Genomic DNA, 15,938 nt, shown 5'->3' with positions numbered 1-15,938 from the left:
GTTTAAATACATTAAAATCAAAATTCACACATAAGGACACAACCAATAAAAATTAAGTATACAAAAAGTAGTACACAACTCTTTTAAATTGTTTTCCAGAGTTTATTTTATATTTTTTAATTGGTAAAATGGAATTTTAATTGTTACATGTTCTCGTTAAAAAGATTGTCGCATATAAGTATATTTATGCATATTTGGGGCGAGGATCAGGCGGGTCTAGGTTGATGATTCGGTGGGTGAAGGCAAGAAAGGTGGGGATTTGGTAGGTAGTGGGAGAGAGAGGATATTGATGTTTTCACAGTGTGGCCGCGAGGCTGGAGATGGATGAGGATTGAAAAATGAAGCCGTGGGGATGGAAATTCCAACATCCGCCCCACTAAACCCCATCCATTATATATTAATAACTCTACTAGTAATCCAACAACTTAAAAAAATGATAAATGATAAATATAATTATAAGCTCTTAAGAGCAACTCCAGTGGTTGCAGCTAGTTAGGGACTCACTTGCAATTTTTAAATAGCCCCTAACTACGTACTAGCTTGATCATTGGAGCTAGATATGCAATTAGCTTGGTCAAACCAATTAGCTTTGCCAAAAGAAAATGCTAAAAGTAAATTAGTAATTAAGATGAAAACAATAAATTAATAATTTAAACACTAAGCTAATAACTAGTCATTGGGACTCAAATTAAAGCTTTTGTAGCATGACAAGCTAATTATTTAACAATTAGTTTGCCAGCTAGAATTGCTCTAAGGGGTGTATATATACTCCCTTTGTCCTCTTTTGATAGTCCTTTATAGACATTTTTCACGGGAATTAATAAACACAAATAAAAATAGTAAGAGTACATTGAAAAAAAGTAAATTGACATTGGGCATGCAAAAAAGTAGAGAGAGAGAAAATAATAAAATTACATGGGAAAACAAAATTTACGTAGGAAAGTTAAATTTGCACAAATATTGTTGCAAATTGGAGGGAATTTTGGTAAAATTTTAATATTAATGGTTGTTGGAAAAAGCAAATATAATGGGGTGAACATTTTGGGACTAAAATTTGTCCATAAGGGACTATCAAAAAAGGACGGAGGGAGTATAACTTAGCATTAATTACACCAATACATGTGTGTTTTTTTGTCATTAGTTGCCAAATTTATATTATAAAGAGTAACATTATAAGAAATATACGTATTTAATGCTTACATACAACTCTCGTAGTGATTGTATATATTGCATTAGCCTTAATAAATTTATGAATTCTTATGATTAAAAAAAAGGTTTGAATTTGGATGTTTGCATTTAAGACTGGATTTAAACTTAAAATTTTGGTAGAACACGACATTTAATTTAATTATAATCTCCATAATCCTTGGAATGATGTATATATAATTTTTAAGACATGGTCCTTGGAATGATTGTATTGTATCTTCGTATGCTTTGAATGTGATGCTTATCAATTATCATTCAAGTCTTTTTCTAATTAAACATGAATATTTGTTACACATCTTTTTCCTTGAAAGATACACATCCCTTAGTTTTTTATACTTACAACACTTCTTTTTGGCATACTATTTGAGAAAGTGATCAGACTAAGTAAAAATAAGAATTAATAAGTTATATAATTTAAACCATAGTAAATTATCAATTTTTTTTTCTCACCGGTGGTAATATTTTGTCAATTCAATTTTATGTTTACCTAATATGATCTATCCCTTAAAGTGCGCGCCAAAGTGGTGAGTTGTAAGTAAATAAAAACGAAAGAAGTTTATGTCAGTATTACCTTTTTATTTTTTTTCCTTTGAGATAATCCGCCATTACATAATTAGTTCAATATGGTAAATGAAAACACAAATTTTTGTATGTGGCTGGCCACACGGTGTGGCCAGCCACATTTAAAAAAAAAAAAATACCACAACTCTTCTCTCTCTTCTTTTCTTATCTTCTTCTCCAAGTCAAACCACACATTACCAATAACCATATCTCTACTCTATCCATTTTCTCTCTCCTCTTTTCTTAGCTTCTTCTTCAAGACAAACCACACATCACCAACAACCATATCTCTACTCCACCCATTTTCTCTCTCTCCTCTTTACCAAATTGCTGCAATTAAAGCCCGAAATTGTAGAAATTGGGTGTTAAATTGCTGTGAAAAATTGTGATTAATTATCCTTAAGATCATCAACATTTGAAGTAGTGAAATCGATGAGAACCAAATAAATGTGCGCTCGTTTTCTTCGTGGAATCTTAGATCGAACATTCTACGTCAAAAGTTGTAGGGTGTATTGTTACTAGTTTGGTTAGGGGTACTTGTAGGTGAAACTGGTTTGGTCAGGGTTACATGTATGGTGTTACTGGTTTGGTCAGGGTTACATGTATGGTGTTACTGGTTTGGTCAGGGTGTTACTGGTTTGGTCAGGGTGTTACTGGTTTGGTCAGGGGTTACTTGTAGGGTGTTACTGGTTTGGTTAGTGGTTACTTGTAGGGTGTTACTAGTTTTTCTCAAGGGGTACTTGTAGGGTGTTACTGGTTTGGTTAGGAATTGCTTGTAGGGTGTTACTAGTTTTGCTCAAGGGTTACTTGTAGGGTGTTACTGGTTTGGTATGGGGCTTACAAGCAACCGTTGAATAATTAACAAGTAACCCTTGAATAAGTAATTCATACAAGTAACCTTTGAAGTAAATCATACAAGCACTAGTACAAAAACATTCATTTGCGTCGCTCATTTAGGCTGTATTTGCGTCGCTTCTATGAGCGACGCAACTGCTCGCGACGCAAATGACTTTGAGTCATTTGCGTCGCTCCTATGAGCGACGCAAATAAGAGTTATTTGCATCACACGTTTGTTAAATGAGTGACGCAAATGTCTTTTTTTAGTAACTTATATTTGTTATTTGTGTCACTTCTTTAATAAACGAGTGACGCAAATGACTCTTTTTAATAACATATATTCTATTATTTGCGTCACTTCTTTAATAAACGAGTGACGCAAATGACTGGTTTGAGGAAGAGAAAATGAGCTATTTGTGTCGCTTCTTAGAATTTTTTTTTAATCCACATTAAAACAACATTATAATTTGCCAATTGTATCCCTTCATATATGATATTATACAATAGTGCAAGACAAAAAAAAATCATAATAAAAATAATAAGATCAAATACAAATTTCGATAGAATTTCCTTTGTATTTTGGCCTACCTATTAATTTGGGATTGACGGCGCCTTGTATTAGCAGCTTGTCAAATAAGTTTACAACTGAACAATATTGACATCTTCATCATTAATAACACAAGCACCAGGTAAACCAAATGCGTTCATTTCAAGCCTAAGAACTATAACAAAAGAATCCAATAAATAATATGGAATTTGAAGCCAATATAATTCAATTTAGGGGCAATATCTTCATTTTCCCTAACACGAACAAGTCCTTAATGGAAGTCCACTTCCTTTTTCTCTTGCGAATAGTTTAAAGTCACCAGCTCCTGAAATCAAATATAATGAATCAATAAACAATCAGAGTTGAGAATGAAGCATCAAAGCAACAAAATAATATTCTACAATTATTTAAACAACTACATTACTTTTCCAAGAAAAATACTAATAGTTGTTCCTCTAATTAAGTATACTAGAGGAGGATGGTATCAGATGAATCCTTAGTTTCGAGAATAGGATGCTAACAATTTCCAATTACAGAAGTGTAATATGGTCTTTCCAATAATAAGCAAAGACACATGGCAAATTAAGGCATCAGATTTCAACATTAAGTATAAAAACATATGTTCTGCTTTGGATTCTGCTTTTGATTTCAAATAATATACTGTTTAACAAAATAACAGTGCAAACAATTAATATGTAAGGACAACAAAATACATGCATCTTTTCAAAAGGAACCACATACAAAAATATAAGCATGAATGCCAAGCACATGCATATCTGACTCTATACATAATAATGCCCATAAAAGTGAAACAAATAGACAATGTTACAAGCATCATTCAACCTCAAATATAGCTACTCAAAATAGAGATGAAAAAATTAGCAAAAACCTTTCTACATAAGCATCTTTCCAGAAAAACCATAATTTTAAATTTGAAAGGGCGTGTTATCGCCAAATAGATAACATGATGGACCCATTGAGGAAGAACTGTGCTTCACAGTTGTGGTTAAAAGTTTTCAATAATATAGCTAGTTGGACACTATAATATGAAGATCACAGCATCACACATCACAGTACAGCTAACAGCATAAAGCTACAGGGGAAAGGCTCCACTGTCCTTTAAAAACCATGTAGATTCACAAGAACTTGAATGACCATTCTTCCAACTCAAACAGCCACATGAATTATGACAAACCTCAAGATAACAACATAATCAACAAAATACAACAAAATAGTAAAATTAAACTAAGTTCATCCAAAATTGAACCCTTAATTCAATCTAGTATGAAAACTTGGTGGTGCAGCTTCGTTCATAATTACTAAAGTATACTCAAGTTGAACTTGTTCAGGCTCTTCTTTGGCTTGCACCGTGCCTAGAGTCTCTATCTATCTATAATGTATCTATTCCGGTCTGCAAGTTTCTTAAGGTATTTCTATCTTGGCAAATACTTGATCTTGATTTGCTCATATTTCTGTTTATCTTAGGTGGTTTGTCCTGATAGGATGATTTTGCTATAATTTTTTACATAACTTGGAATTTTTGTGTAAATAATATGAATTATAAAAAGGAACTGATTTGACCACCACAAACAATTGTCCATATTAAGTTATACACTAGAGTTAGTAAAACATCAGAGACTGTCCTGCATTGTTACTGTTGTTGCATAGGCATTTCGAATCAGAAAACAAATTGTGGTGACTTGATGGCTTTATAACTAGAATAAATTCAAATTAGAAAACAGTAAGAACACATAACATATCTTACCTTGGTTGAAATCAACTACATAAATTCACCAAAACAGAACCAAAATTCCTTAGAATCGAGTATAAATCCTAAATTTCTTTGATTTGTGGGCAATATATATTGCATTTGATGAACCCTAAATTCGAATATGAACCCCCAAAAAGCTGTTATTTATAAACATGCTTGGAAATCTAGAATTCGTGCAAAAAACAGCAACAAAATAGTAGATTAAACTAAATTAATTTACAATTGAACTCCAAATATCTATGTGGATTGAAGTGCATGATAAAAAAGAAAAGAGATGAAGAGGTCTTACCTTGCTTGAAATCGATTTTGCATATGCAACTTCAGCAATAATAGAGCCAAAATTCCATATTATTGAGTACAAACCCTAATTTCAGAGAATCGTAACAAATTGCTCCTAATTTGAACGAAAATCCAACTTCCTTCCTTAGATCTGTGTGTAAACTCTGTTGCAATCGCAGAACAAAAAAAAACCCAAAATTCAAAACTCAAACTTAAGTTTCCTCACAATTATGCTTGGTTTTTTTGTCAAAAATTCTAGGGTTTTATTAGGACAATATTACTAGCTTTTGATTTGAGTTTTCAATTGATATTTTGCTCAAATTTAAGGTAATTTGCTCGATTTTCTGCAATTGAATTTCGTGGGGGTTTTGGGTAGATTTTTTGCTCAAAAGTATGGTATTTTGGCTCGGATTTGCTCGAATATAAGGGGTTTTGCCTCACATTTGCTTGGATTATTGATTAGTGGTCAAATTTTTGTAATGTTTTGGGGTTTTGATGTTGAATTTCTGGAAATTTTGGGGTAGGTTGAATTTTCTAGGGTTTGAACTTTGAAGTATTGAAGTTTGAACAGCAGAAGGCAGGGACAATTTATGTAAGCCATCGTGGTCATTTGCGTCGCTTGTCAATAAACGAGTGACTTGTTATTTGCGTCGCTTGTTAATAAACAAGTTACGCAAATGACAATGTTATTTGCGCCACTCCTATTTATAAAAGCAACGTATATATAAGTAAGTTGAAATATGTCAGACATTTGCTTCGCTTTGTAACAAATGTCCGACGCAAATTACTGATAATGTTGTCAAAATATCTCATTTGCGTCATTTGTTTCTATGAGTGACGCAAATAAGGCGACGCAAATGAGCATTTTTCTACTAGTGAAGTAACCCTTGAATAAGTAACTCATACAAGTAAACCTTGAATCAACCCATACAAGTAACCCCTGAAAAAAAAAATACAAGTAACCCCTGAAAAAAAAAATACAAGTAAATTTTGAAAAAAAAATACAAGTAACCCCTGAAAAAAAATACAAGTAACTCTTGAAAAAAAATACAAGTAACCCCTGAATAAGTAATCCATACAAATAAACCCTGAAAAAAAAATACAAGTAACCTCTGAAAATAAAAAATACAAGTAACCCCTGAATAAGTAATCCATACAAGTAACCCCTGAAAAAAAAATACAAGTAACCCTGACAAAACCAGTAACCCCGTTATGCGAGTGAATAGTAACCCCGTTATGCGCGCTTAATCCGTTATTCTTACTGACTTGGCAGCAGGCCACACAGTGTGGCCCGCTGCACCAAAAAGACTCTGAAATGAAAATAGGGAGTAAGACAAATAAGGTAATTTCTTTAATCCTGAATTGAATATAAAAATTGCATAATTGAAAAAAGGATCTTGCTAACGAATGTCCCCGGGCGTTGGATAAGCATTTAAAATATTACCTAAAGTGGTATTAATTTTGGAAAACATGACAAAATCACGCGTCGATTGGTGTAATTAATGTTAATTTTTAGTTTAATTCTTCTACTTTTAGCTAGCTTATCCAACGACCCAGGACGTTTATTAGCTTTTGCCTTAGCTTGAAAAAATACACATTAATACAAACCTAATAAAATTTGAATTAACTATAGAAAATGAAGGGAATATTATAATTATCCCTTTGTTTCAAAATAAATGCATTACAATGCTTGACATTGCGCTGAGTTTTGGGAGAGCTTATTTATACAATCTATATTATAATAAAATCAATATACTTTTGTATACAAAAATTATATGGAGGACTCATATTTCAATTGGTTAGCTATAAATTACATAAGTGCAACATTCTTTACTATTCTCCTTTCTATTACCCATTTTTCCATGTTTAAGTATGATTTAATATAATAACTAGTGTGTGGCCCGAGCGATGCTCCGGGTTATTTTTTTTAACACTTGTAATTGAATAGATAGGTTCATTCTTTATTATTTATTTATTCATAATTTGTTTATAATTTATAATAGTTTCTCATTAAACCTTTGAATAAATTATTTATGGAACAACTATTGACTAATTATATAAACATGTTCTTGTAAAAAACATTAGATAGACATATCCTTTTGTATAAAATTTATAATATAATGAAAATAAAGACATAATTATTATCAAAATAATTAAATAACTAAAATTTATAACAATAGATAATTTTTCTTGCTTGTATGTATTATCAAGATGATCATAATTAGCAAATAATAGGATCAATTTTTCTTTTTAAAGAATTGCAGTTATTAAATGTTTAGATCTCCATCCAATCCATATACTTATATATTTATGAGTCGAGTATTAAAACATGATTAATATATGGATGAGATGGTAAGACATCTAATTCATATTTTTGTGGTTGTAAGTTCGAATCTCATGATAGACACTTTAATAAGAGTATTCTCATAGTTGAAAGATGACATGGCGAGGGTGCCACGTGGCACATAAACGTTTTTAGGAATGCTTTTTAATGGATAAGTATAGATATAGATGTTAAGAGGGTACGTAGGATACAAAGTTCTTTTTTTTTTATATTAGTTGTTTTGGGTGTTTTTGTCCCTCGGGAGAGTTACAACACGAAGACTGACCTGGTGCAACCTGTACCTGCAAAACAAACGGAGACACCGATTGGGTGGTGCTCCGCCTCCGACGAACAAGTTAGTAACTTGAAGGGAGAGAAAAAGGTGCGGAAATTTAGGTGGGTATCTGCTCGGATTCCAAGCTCAGATGTCTCTATCACAGGGACAGTTTGTAATAAAATGGTAAAACGTGCCCTCCAAAAGAGGGGAATCTCCCTATTTATAGGGTCCTCGGGATTTGTGCCCCTGATTAGGTCACTGAACCCTAATCATTGGTGGGTTGCGCCGCATCGCGGCTTTCTCGGGATTTGGGCCTGAAGGTCGCCATTCCTCCCAGGTTTCTGGAGTGACACGTGTCAAGCAGGGATAGGTCCACCTTGGGCCATCCTGGGGCTGACACGCGTCATCCTCTGATTGGACCACGTGGCGGGTAAAATTACCCTAAACATTTTCCTCTGGCACGCCACGTGGCATCTGTGACACGCGTCACGCTCCGGTTGGTGGTAATTTTACCACCAAAGAGTAACCGTTCACCTTCCGAGTAAATTACGGGAATGCCCCCGCATTTATCCTCTATATATAGCCGTTTACCCTCATCATTTTGTACGTTTACAAAAATTTTCAAGAGAGGGAACTTTGAGAGAGCAGAAGTCATCCGTTTGAGTCAAGCGCAAGCGAGAAAACTCGTTCTTCATCAACCCAGCCGGACCCGTCTAGATATCAAATCTAAAGGTACCGTCTCTGCCTCTCTCAGCTCTTTTTCTTGTTTCACCGCTTGTACATATTTCTTGCAATAAATGGATGCATCACCAACACACACGGCACAGCCTAGGTTAGAATCCAGCCGGTCATCGGGGACGGCTGAGTCTAGGACTAGGAGTGCCGTCTCGGGGTGTTGGGACCACCCTTTTGCTTGGATTCTGACCATTTATGTGTCTGTGCAGGACACAATGGCTCAGACTATGCAGACGGCTATCGATCCGGATTACCGAAGCGAGGGCTCAGGCGGCCAAACGCCTGAGGGAAATGCGTATGGTCAGAGAAACCAGACGGCTCTAGAGAGATCCCCTCCGCGTGCCCCTTCGACTCCCGCAGATTCCTTTTTGGAGGAATGCGACCAAGACGGCGATGAAGCCGTCTCAGCTCCTTTATCACAAAATGAGGGGGAGACGGAGAGTGACAGCTCCGCCTTCACTTCTGAGAGTAGTGACGACTTGCCACCGCTTGAGGATAGCGAGGAGGAGGAGAGGAAGAAGTGGAGTGAGAAGGACGACCCCTTCAAAATTCACGTCTCAGCCAAAGACAGGGGTCACATGGAGGAGAACTTAAAAAGATTTAAATAAATGCACCCGTTAGGGGACGGGTACAAGATCAGAGTGCCACCTGAGGATGGCACCATCGCCTGGGAAGACGATCAGCAGAACACCAATAGCTACTTCGGCTGTTATGAGGCGGCATTCAAGGTCGGTCTTCGCTTTCCCCTTCACCAGGCGGTGAAGGCAATCTTGAGGGGCTACGACCTCGGAGTCTGGAAACTTACCCCCAATTCTTGGGCAAACATCTTGGGGTATGTTGCCGCCTACGAACTCTGGGGGCTCCACCCCGGCTGGGAAGCTTTTGCTAAGATGCATTATCTTAGCCAAAGCCTAGGCGATTGGAGGGCGTGGTACACTTTAACCACGTATCCCCAATACATAATGACCTTGGACAAGGTCTCTAAGTTCGACGGCTGGAAGCACAGGTTCTACCTGTTGTCGGCTCCCAGCAAGTGGGAAAACTACGAGTTTCGCCAATACAATAAGAAGCCGGACCTGATGGCCGGAAGTGCCCGACCTGATCCCAGATGAGGACTTCGACAAAATAATTGAGGCAGATTTTTTCGGCCTCACAGACGCAACCTTATTTACCGGGGAGACAATAAAAGTCCCCAAGTACTGGATCCCTAAGAGCGCCTGGTTCAGGGACGAGTGTTTCTTAGCCGCCTGCGGGCTAGGAAACATGTTTACCAAACGTATGCGCCTGAGTTTACATCCGCCTGCAGTACTTCTGTATCGAAATTGCTTGATGATGTACTAATCAACTTTTTTCTTTTTGCAGAAGAAGCTTTAAGCATGTTGCACACGGAGAAGACACCCAAGCGGTCCTCTACAACCATCCGCAAGGAGCTTGCGGAAAAACATGCGGCCGCAGTCAGGGCCAAGGTAAAAAATGCTTGACTCTTTCTTAGGTTGGCCTCAAAGTTTACTTTCTCCGGATGCTAACTTTAACTTGGTTATTATCACAGGGGGGAGAGGTAGGAACGGCGTTTGAGAAAGATCTCAAACGGGCCAGGGAGGAATCCACCTCCACCCCTACCAAGACCAAAAAATCCGCCTCCGCCTTAACTCCTGGCGCCTCAGCCGGGAACCAACAAATGTGGATAGGGGGGCGAAATGAGAGGATAGGCGGGAATCTGTGCCTCGACCTCGTCAACCCCCTATCAGCAACCGGGGGGTTCACCACGCCTACAAGTGGCTCCCGCTTGGTCGACTATGAAGGTAAGAACCCATTTAAATCCCCGCCTGATCTGGGGTGGCCTTTGCGAGTGAAATCCCTCTCCCAACAGACGTCATCCTCAGACGGTCGGCAACAGATAGGTGCTGCCTTAATTTCGCACTCATCACCTATTGATTATGGTGCAGATCAATCTCCCCGCTGGCTAGACGTCCAGAAGCATGCTAAAGCCATGCTGGAGGCGGTGAGCAGGAAGGACAAGAACGCTATCCCTAGGATAGAGACGTTCAACCTGGAACGAATCTTGTCCCTTGTGGATGAGGTAAGATACTTAATAACTTTTTCCCAGTGCTTTACTCCGCCTGCAATACTAACTTGATTTGTTTTTGCAGGCTCTGCTGCAGGTAGACGGGCTCAAGCGTCCTTATTCCCGCAAACGGGAAGAGGTAAAAAGGGCCAAGAAGTCCGCCACAGACGCTGATAATGTTGCTTTATACTCCACTATCGTAGATGAACTTGAAACTAAAGCAATCACAATGACACAGGCGTCAAAAATCCAGCAGGTGGAGGCGGGTCTGAAGACGGCCAACCAGCGGGCGAGCGACGCTGAGTCGGCTCAGAAGGGGGCGGAGAAAGCCTAGAAAAAGGCGGAGGAGAGCCTCAAGAAGTCTGAAGAGGCGCTCAAGAAGGACGACGAGGCGTTTAAGAAGGCACAGGCGGACCTTGGCACACTCCAAGGTGTTTCTGAAGAGAACACTAACTTGAAGACCAAGGTTGAGAAGCTGGAGAAAGAGGCTACTCAGGCTTAGATAAACTTTGCATCAACCCTGGAGGCGGAGCAAAACCGCCTGGTTGCTGAAAGCGATGCTGGCAATGACGCCCGCATGAAGATCGCCTGGGCCGCCTTGTACCCAAACAAGGATTATGGCATCTAGGCACTGGCTCACAGGTACGCCGAGGACGTGGTGTACTTGAGAGAGAAAGGTGAGCCAGAGCCTGAGTCCTTCGACGCCTGGGCTAACGCCAACACTGAGCTTCCAACGCCTGAGCTTCCTGGTCCTGGTGAAGCGCATGAGATTCCCTCAGATGATGAGGACCAGGAGGAGCCATCTGCGGGCCAAAAGTAATTTTTCAGCGGCAGTATGCCAACTCTTTTTTTTTTTCTTTAATCTGCGGCAGTATGCCAAAAACTTGCTTTTCCGGCCTGTGTGTCGAGTATTCTTGTATTTACCGGCTGAGGAGCCGGGTTAATCAACAATTTCTCTCTACTCCCGGACGAAGTCCGGTTAACATTTGATCCACTACAACCGTTTGGTTGGGTGGACTTTTAATGAATGCACCGACTGAGTCGGTTTTGATCATTTTGCGTTTGTGTTTGGATATCAATTTTTGCATTTGTTACGTTTATGCCTAATTTTTGTCTAACTTATGAAAAGCATGCGGCGATTTTTGCCTAACTTATTAAAAGTCGGTTGTCCTTACCCCTAGACGGTTGTGTGGTTGGTTTCAAATTGAGTTGGTTGATTGACTTGGGAACGTCTGATGTTGCAAAGAGCATGATATGTTTGTAAGTCAATCAATAACAGTAGTGATTGCCCCAAACCAAGTGCACAGTCGTACACCAACAGGCGTTCCAGTCACTAACCAAACGGTTTTTCTCCGTCTTGGTAGAGATTGCATAGCCATTGCACAACTCTTTTGCCCCAATTGGGATAGATGCAACTTTGGAATAAATAACCTAAGTGAGAACTTCATCCGGTGACCGACTAATGCCTTGTGGCATCCGTTATTCGGTAACTTGATCGTTCTTCACAGATCATTCTGGTCAGACGGCTATGAGTTGACCAATTCGGTCGTTCAATTTTTCCGTCTGCATAGATACGAAGAACTGACAAATAGTTTGTTCTCTACGACGATTGCACCCGGAGGGGTGTCGCCGGACGCCTTTGTCCATGTTGGGACAGGCGGTTTTATAAAATAAGCAACCATCCGGCCGTTTCAGCCTTTGGTCTTGTTTAGGATCGGTTGTATAGCCACTAAGCGTTTTTGTGCTTAGTTTTTAATCGGAGCATTAGCCGAGCGTTATTACAACATTAGATTTACACTAAGTGTCAAACCTTAGTTGGTTTAAACAAATAAGCTCATCTGGGTATTACCCAGACGGACAGACAATTATTAAATCATACCAAGTATCAAACTTACTTAAATAAACAAAGGATCCCCATGGGTATTACCCAGGCGGTCAAAAAAATGCAACCTTTACTAAGCATCAAACTTAGTTAGGTAAATGAAGAATCCGTCTGGGTATTACCCAGGCGGATAATCAAAACAATTTTGCAAACAAAGTCTGAATTCTCATTAATTGACTCACTGTTTACAAAAAAATTACCTTCTCAGAAGTAGTACTTTTTCAAATTGTCTACATTCCAAGTTCTAGGCAGGCGTCTGCCGTCTGGAGTTTCCAGGCAGTAGGTGTCGTCTCTTACTTCTTCATAAATCCGGTAGGGACCTTCCCAATTTGGAGTTAGCTTTCCCAGCTCATTGGCCCTACCGGTTGCCTCCATTTTTCGTAACACTAAGTCGTCAACTTTCAAGGGACGTTTGTGTACTCTCTTGTTGTAATCTCTGGTCATTCTCAGCGGTAAATCTCATGACCGCAAGGCGGCATTGCCCCTACGTTCTGGGAGTGAATCCAATGCCAGGCGCATTGCTTCCCAATTTGCCTCTTCATTATATAGCATGACTCTGAGAGTCGGCTCGTAATGTTCAATGGGCAAGACGACTTCAGCACCGTAAACCATGAGAAATGGGGTTTCACCGGTTTCCCCCTTTGCTGTTGTCCGGATGGCCCATAAGACATGGATTAACTCCTCTGCCCACAAGCCACCGGCTCTTTCAATTTTCTTCTTAATGCCGTCTGAGATTAGTTTGTTGAAGGTTTCAACTTGGTCGTTTGCTTGAGGTCGGCCGTCTGATGCAAAACAGCTTGAGATCCCTTGATCTCCCAACCAAGTTTTGAGCTAATGTGTCTCAAACTGAGGACCATTATCGAACACCATAGACATAGGTACCCCATACCGGGTGATAATGTTCTTCCAGATGAAGGAAATTACGTCTGAGGTCTTGATGTTCTTAACCGCCCAGTCTCCACCCACTTGGTGAAATAATCCACAGCCACCAAGATGTAGCGCTTTCCGCCTGGAGCAGTCGTGTAAGGACCTAAGATTTCCATGCCCCATTTTGCAAACGGGATTGGGCTGTGGATGGCCGTCAGATCAGTAGCCGGACAGTGAATAAGTTTGCCGAATTTTTGGCACTTGTCACATTTCTTCACCAACTCCTTGGCATTTGCCTCAAGAGTAGGCCAAAAATAATGTCGTCTGGCTCTATGGGAGGCGCAGAATCCCGAGTGCAAGTCTTCGAGAACTTCCTTCCCCTTTTCCGGGGTAACACACTTCAACAGAGGCTTTAGAAACCCCGCCTTGAAGAGTTCTCCATTTCTTAACTCGAAGCTTGCAGCTCGCTTCTTCAGGAAGGCTGTCTCCTGTGGCGAATCAGGAAGTGTACTGTCTGAAAGGTAGTCCCGAATGCCATCCATCCAGGTAGAGCTTCGGCCAAGAATTCCAATGGGCTCTTCAGAGATGCTTCTTTTTTCAAGTACTTCCCAGAAGACTGACCGAGGCGTATCATGGCAGGCGGAAGATTCCAGTTTTGACAATGCATCCGCCTGGTTGTTGTCCGACCTAGGCACTTGATTCAGACGGAATCCATCAAGTGCCTCAGCCTCTTCTTTGACTACCTGGAGGTATTTGATCATAGCCGGATGAGTTGCCTCATATTTTCCCTCATACTGGCTAACGACCAACTGTGAATCAGAGTAGGCGTCAATTTTCATTCCCCCTACCGCCTTACACATACGGATACCGGCTAGCAGGGCTTCATATTCCACCTCATTGTTAGAGGCCTGAAACTTGAACCGTAGTGCATACTCATACACTTTCCACAGCCGTTCTTTGCGGAGCTTCCGTCTACATACACTTTCCAAACCTGATCAAGATTATCCGGAGCCACCGGACGGGTCATTTCAACAATGAAGTCGGCAAACGCCTGACCTTTCACTGCTTTTCTTGGTTCGTAAGTGATTTCAAGACTTTGCATTTCAATAGCCCATTTCAACATTCTCCTGGATGACACCAAGGTGGACATTGGCCCCTTGAGTGGCTGGTCGGTGTAAATCACCACCGGATGTGCCAGAAGGTAAGGCTTCAGCTTTTTGAATGCCATATACAAAGCAAGGCCAAATTTTTCAACCATGGGGTACCGGAGTTCAACATGTTTGAGAACATGGCTGATGAAGTGAACCGGGAGCTGGACACCGTCTCGCTCAGCAAGGAGAACGGCACTAAGAGCGTGATCTGAGACGGCTAAATACATGTACAACGTCTCCCTAGGCAAGGGACTGGCCAGCCTAGGTAGAGAATGAAAATGTTCTTTTAACTTCTGGAATTTCATCTCAGCATTGTCCCCCCATTCAACCTTGGTCTTCTTCCTGATTGCTTGGAAGAAGTAAAGGCATTTGTCGCCTGACCAGTTGAGGAACCTCCCCAAGGCGGCCAGGCAACCGGTGAGTCTCTAAACTTCCTTGACAGAACGGGGTGACTTCATGTCAATCACCGCCTGTATCTTTTCAGGGTTAGCCTCTATCCCCCTTTGATCAATCAGGAATCCGAGGAACTTCCCAGACTCAAAACCAAAGACACATTTCTTGGGGTTTAACATGACCTTATGCCGCCTGAGGGTGGTGAATGTTTCTCGGAGATCAGCAAAGTGATCCGCCTGTTGCTTGGATTTGGCTATCATGTCATCAGTGTACGCCTCCACATTCCTCCCAATTTGATTAATGAAGACCGTATTAATCATCCGTTGGAAAGTGGGAGGCGTATTTTTCAAGCCAAACGACATCACCGTATAACAGAATAACCCCAAATCAATGACGAAGGCCGTCTTCTCTTGATCTTTCTTCCAGAGGGGTATCAGATAGAAGCCAGAATAGGCATCCATAAAGCTCATCAAGGCGTGACCGGCTGTAGAGTCGACCAGACTGTCGATCTTTGGAAGCGAGTAATTGTCCTTTGGACACGCCTTATTAAGATCTGTGTAATCAACACACATGCGCCAGGTCCCATTCGGTTTTTTAACAAGGACCACATTGGCCACCCAGTCGGGAAAATTACAAGGCCGAATGAACCTGGCGTCTAGCAGCTTCTTTACTTCGGCAGCTGCCGCTTGGCTTCTTTCCTCGCCGTGGTTTCTTTTCTTTTGCCGGATGGGCTTCTTTTTGGAGTCCACGGCGAGTTTGTGGATAGCAAGATCCGGGCTGACGCCTGGCATCTCTTCCACCTCAAAGGCAAAAATGTCTTTGAATTCTTTCAGCAAAAGGTGCAAGCTTGCACCCAGAGAAGCATGAGCAACCGTCCCAACCTTTACATTACGCTCTGGATGGCTGTCATCCAGAGTAAGATCAATGTTTTCACCAGCCGGTTGGGGACGGAGCTCGTTTGACCGTTCACCGGTCAGTGATTGTTATTTTTCTCTTTCTTCACCTCCACCAGCAGAGGTGCCTTTCTTTTCTTCCCGTCTGCTG

The 15,938-nt window shown here is 40.4% G+C and overlaps 1 long non-coding RNA gene across 1 annotated transcript; it reads right to left on the bottom strand.

The window, feature by feature from the left end:
• Positions 1-3,159: 3,159 nt before the first annotated feature.
• Positions 3,160-6,106, bottom strand: LOC110704153. Its single transcript, XR_002507864.1, has 2 exons — positions 5,212-6,106; positions 3,160-3,476 (listed from the first exon to the last, which is right to left on the bottom strand). It is a non-coding gene; the product is annotated as an uncharacterized LOC110704153 (long non-coding RNA).
• Positions 6,107-15,938: the final 9,832 nt, after the last annotated feature.

The sequence above is a fragment of the Chenopodium quinoa genome, unplaced genomic scaffold (genome assembly GCF_001683475.1).
Source record: "Chenopodium quinoa cultivar QQ74 unplaced genomic scaffold, ASM168347v1, whole genome shotgun sequence".
Lineage (NCBI taxonomy): Eukaryota > Viridiplantae > Streptophyta > Magnoliopsida > Caryophyllales > Amaranthaceae > Chenopodium > Chenopodium quinoa.
This window is presented reverse-complemented; position numbering and strand designations above follow the sequence as displayed.